The following is a 5,728-nucleotide window of genomic DNA, read 5'->3' on the forward strand; positions in this document are numbered from 1 at the left end:
AAATGGTGCGCCATGCCAAGGCGATCGTGTAACATCAAGGCGACACTCAAAGACCTTAAAACAAGCTATTGTGAAGGGTCTCTGTCAATAAAAAATAAGATTAATATCGATTGGTCTGATGATTCACATATTAGATACAAAGTATTAAACTGATAAGAACATATACTAAACTTGATCTATCCTAAAGGCAAAAGGCCGCTGTTTCTTAAATAATGATTGTTATGATGATGATGATATGCACGACTAATAAAGAGACGTGAACGTAAAAATTGCAGTTTGGTTGTAAGTAGGAGTATTGTTCGATTAAAAATATCTGGGTTTCCGGTATATACTTAATATCTACTCGTGCTCTAGTAACCCACGTAACATGGTTATATTGATGAAATGACTAGTATTATTTTATATCTAATTGTAAACACTACTAGTACGTTCCGTTCGTATATATATAGTATAGTGTGTTTAGTTAAATAAGGAAGAAAAAATAAAAGGTAGTCAACGGGGAACAAAAGGCAATGGAGCAGGAAACAAAAGCTGCGAAGGTGTTATGGTGATGTCTGCCCTGTTTTTACACAGTACTAAATACCACGTAAGTACTCCACACCCAATACCCAATTCATTCCTTTCTTTTTTCCCTTTACCGAAAGCTGTCTCTTGTCTCCCTTCACTTCACAACTCATTCACTCACTAAAAATGTACATACGTTCAAGTTTTATATACTAGTCAAACATAAAATTTCTTCCAAGTATATTCTGCACAACTACTCTCATAAGTGACCAATCCAATTAATCAAGAATCTGGCACGATTAAGATTATAATGGATGAAAAGATATATCCGATGTTAGGAAGAGGGGATCGCCTGAACGTTGGGAGATACAAATTTGAGAGAAAAACAACTCTATTACTCACAAGAATAGATTTACAGAGTATTACAAAACTCTTAAAAAAAAACTCTCAAAACTCACACACACTATCTAGGTTGTGATTACACTTCTCTGTGTGATTTGGGATGATTTACAACTGAGGTTTGCACCTCTATTTATAGTAAAAATTCTATGGTGTTGGAATGGTGTGAACGGAGAAGGTTGACGGCCGTCATCGTTATCAACTTTGCTACTTCCATATGAGTTGTCAAGGTTGCCTACTTTGAATATCTAGAAGGTGGGCTTCTAGATTGTAGGCTGGAAATCTTCAATTCTCCCCCTCCAGTCGAATCCACAAACATTCCAGTTATGTCTCTGCATAACTCCAACTTCTCTCGAGTCACCACCTTTGTTAACATATCCGCAGGATTCTCCTTTGTATGGATCTTCACTAGTCTCAACAGTTGTCGATCAATTACCTCACGTATCCAATGATAGTGAATATCAATATGTTTTGTACGGGAATGGTACATGGAGTTCTTGCTCAAATCTAGAGCACTCTGATTGTCACAATGTACCTTGTACTCCTTTTGCTTGATTCCAAATTCTTGAAGATAACGCTTTAACCACAACATTTCTTTTCCAGCTTCTGCGGCAGCAATATACTCTGCTTCAGTTGTGGATAATGCAACACACTTCTGTAGTCTTGACTGCCATGAAACAGCTCCTCCTGCAAAAGTGTAAATGAATCCTGAAGTAGATTTCCTACTATCAGGATCTCCGGCCATATCCGCATCTGTATAGCCTTCCAAGATCGGATCAGCTCCCCCGTAACAAAGACGTATCTTCGTTGTACCTTTAAGATATATGAGAATCCATTTTAACGCATTCCAATGCTCTTTCCCGGGGTTCGAGAGAAAATGACTCACCGTTCCCACTGCATGAGCAATATCGGGCCTTGTACACACCATTGCATACATCAAACTTCCAACTGCTGAAGAATATGGTACTGAAGACATCTCCCCGATCTCTTCCTTGGATGAGGGACAAGAACTCTTGCTTAACTTGAAATGGTTGGCTAATGGAATGCTAACAGGTTTGGCATTGTTCATATTGAAACGTGAAAGCACTCGTTCAATATACTTCTCCCGAGATAGCCATAACCTTTTATTCTTCCTGTCTCGGGTTATCTGCATTCCCAAAATCTGTTGAGCCTGTCCTAAGTCTTTCATGTCAAAAGACTTAGAGAGTTCCTTCTTCAGCTGGTTGATCTTCGTTGCGTCTTTCCCTACGATCAAAATATCGTCTACATATAGTAGAAGAGCAACGAAATCTCCTTCAGAAAACTTCTGAATGTAGACACACTCATCTGCTGCAATTTTCTTGTACCCTTGACTCACCATGCACGAGTCAAACTTCTTATACCACTGCCTAGGTGCCTGCTTCAAACCATATAAACTTTTCTTCAGCTTGCATACGAGGTTATCTCCTGAAACCTCAAAACCTTCCGGCTGCTCAATGTAAATTTCTTCATGTAAATCTCCATGAAGAAAAGCTGTCTTTACATCCATCTGTTCAAGCTCCAAGTTCATACTTGCGACCAATCCAAGTATGACTCTAATTGAAGTCATCTTGACTACTGGTGAAAATATCTCGTCAAAATCAATCCCTTTCTTCTGTTGGAATCCTTTGACTACAAGCCGTGCTTTGTATTTCACCACTTTTCCGCTACCATCCTTTTTCAGCTTGAACACCCATTTGTTTTTCAGTGCCTTCTTCTCGCGTGGAAGTTCTACAATCTCATAAGTTTGATTTTTCTGCAGAGAATCCATCTCATCCTGCATTGCGAGCAACCATTTTTCTTTGTCCTTATGAGATACTGCTTCATGAAAACTCTCTGGTTCTCCATCTTCAGTAAGTAGAAGGTACTCGGATTCTGGATATCTACTCGATGGAATCCGACCTCATTCAGATCTACGAACTTCTGGAATATACTGAGGAGATCCACCATCATCTTCGCCTTGTGATGGTCCTGGAACGTCTGACAGATGGGGTTGTGGCTCCCCCTGCTCAGCACCGTCATTTTCCTCATTTTCTTCTACTTCTGGCATTTCTTCCTGCACTGAAAATTCATTTCTCATGAATGATTCTGTTGTTGCCTCTGGCACCTGAGCATCAACATTTGACTTCTGAGATATTGTGGGCTTTTCAATATCTTCTATTGTCTGGCTTTCATGGAATACCACGTCCCTACTTCTGATCACCTTTTTCTCCTTTGGATCCCATAATCTGTATCCAAATTCTTCATCTCCATAGCCTATGAATATGCATGGAGTAGATTTTACATCCAGCTTCTGCCTGAGCTCCATGGATACATGTGCGTACGCCAAACATCCAAATACTCTTAAGTGAGAGTATGATGGATCCTTTCCAGACCAAAGTTTCTCCGGAACTTCAAAATTCAGTGGTACTGATGGAGATCGTTGATCAAGTAACATGCGGCTCTGACTGCTTCTCCCCAGAATGGCTTTGGTAGCTTAGCCATACTGAGCATGCTCCGAACACGTTCCATGATTGTTCGGTTCATTCTTTCTGCTATGCCATTGTGTTGAGGGGTATGTGGAACTGTCTTCTCATGTCAGATGCCATATGATCTGCAATAGGCATCGAACTGCCTGAAAGAGTATTCACCGCTGTTGTCGGATCGAAGACACTTTAACTTCTTTCCCGTTTCACGTTCTACCATGACATGAAACTGTTTGAAGTAATCAAACACCTGGTCCTTCGTCCGCAAGAAATATACCCACACCTTTCGAGAAGCATCATCGATAAACGTTAGAAAGTATCGGTTGTCGCCAATTGATTCAACCTCTAAGGGACCGCAAACATCAGAGTGTACCAGACTGAGTAACTCTGATTTTCTCGTTGAAGATGAATTAAACGAGACTCTATGCTGCTTACCAAACAGACAATGATTGCAAGGATCTAGTGCAGCGTCCTTGTCTACATTGATAAGCTTCTTCATTATTATGGTAGACAACCCTTTCTCACTCATGTAACCGAGTCTCTGGTGCCATAAATTTTGTGAAGCCTCATTTTCTGCAACATTAATGCTGTCTGTGCAGATCTTCACATGAGTCTTGTACAGTGTGCCACAAATGTGTCCTCGAGCGACTATCATAGCGCCTCTTGACAACTTCCATGCGCCTCTACTGAAATGACTATCATAGCCCTGTTTATCGAGAGCTACTCCGGAAAGTAAATTCAGTCAAAGATCTGGCACATGGCGGACATCCTTCAAAGTGATTGTGCTCCCGGAAATTGTCTTTATCTTGACATCACCAATTCCGACAATCTCAGCGGAACTGGAATTTCCCATCTTCACAGCTCCAAAGTCTCCAGCTTTGTATGTTGTGAAGTATTCCTTGTATGGAGTCACGTGGTAGGAAGCTGCAGTATCTACCACCCATTCTGTTTCTTCTCGTGAGACGTGAAGGCATGTATCATCATGGGTTGAACAATAAACGACATCACCAGAGATAGTCACTAATGTTTCTCCACCCTTATTCTTCGGCTGTGAACTGCTTTGACCTTGTTCCTCTTTCAATCTATAGCAGTTCTTCTTCATATGTCCCTCTAATCCATAATGATGGCATTTATATGTTAGTTTTCTGCCATCAGCTGACCTGCCCCTGCTCTTGCTTCTGCCTCTCCATTTATTTCTGCTACTCATTCGCTGTCTCCCCTGATTCTCTGTGACAAAGGCATGGGTCTGATCTGTGCCCATGTCTTTTCTCCTTGCCTCTTCACTGAATAGGGCATCCTTGACCATTGACATGGTAAGTTTGCCATTCGGGGCTGAGTTGCTGAGTGTTACTACCAGCGTTTCCCAACTATCGGGAAGGGAACTAAGTAGCAGTAGCGCCTGAACTTCATCGCCAAGCGGCATTTCTACAGACGATAACTGGTTGACTAAGCTCTGGAACTCACTGGTATGCTCGGCAACTGAAGTTCCACTTTTGAGCTTCATGTTGACTAAACGCCTCATCAGTGAAATGTCCCGTTCTTATTGATTAAAAACGTTCCATATTAATTGATTTCGTTGCGAGGTTTTGACCTCTATATGAGACGTTTTTCAAAGACTGCATTCATTTTAAAACAAACCATAACCTTTATTTCATCAATAAAGGTTTAAAAAGCTTTACGTAGATTATCAAATAATGATAATCTAAAATATTCCGTTTACACACGACCATTACATAATGGTTTACAATACAAATATGTTACAACAAAATAAGTTTCTTGAATGCAGTTTTTACACAATATCATACAAGCATGGACTCCAAATCTCGTCCTTATTTAAGTATACGACAGCGGAAGCTCTTAATAATCACCTGAGAATAAACATGCTTAAAACGTCAACAAAAATGTTGGTGAGTTATAGGTTTAACCTATATATATCAAATCGTAACAATAGACCACAAGATTTCATATTTCAATACACATCCCATACATAGAGATAAAAATCATTCATATGGTGAACACCTGGTAACCGACATTAACAAGATGCATATATAAGAATATCCCCATCATTCCGGGACACCCTTCGGATATGATATAAATTTCGAAGTACTAAAGCATCCGGTACTTTGGATGGGGTTTGTTAGGCCCAATAGATCTATCTTTAGGATTCGCGTCAATTAGGGTGTCTGTTCCCTAATTCTTAGATTACCAGACTTAATAAAAAGGGGCATATTCGATTTCGATAATTCAACCATAGAATGTAGTTTCACGTACTTGTGTCTATTTTGTAAATCATTTATAAAACCTGCATGTATTCTCATCCCAAAAATATTAGATTTTAAAAG

General features: G+C 40.0%; 1 non-coding gene across 1 annotated transcript; it reads right to left on the bottom strand.

Annotated features, from left to right (window-relative positions):
- LOC139850971 (U2 spliceosomal RNA) lies at positions 1-199 on the bottom strand. The gene has a single exon (XR_011760342.1). It is a non-coding gene; the product is annotated as a U2 spliceosomal RNA (small nuclear RNA).
- Between the last annotated feature and the right edge of the window lie 5,529 nt (positions 200-5,728).

Source organism: Rutidosis leptorrhynchoides, chromosome 5 (genome assembly GCF_046630445.1).
Source record: "Rutidosis leptorrhynchoides isolate AG116_Rl617_1_P2 chromosome 5, CSIRO_AGI_Rlap_v1, whole genome shotgun sequence".
NCBI classification, from domain to species: domain Eukaryota; kingdom Viridiplantae; phylum Streptophyta; class Magnoliopsida; order Asterales; family Asteraceae; genus Rutidosis; species Rutidosis leptorrhynchoides.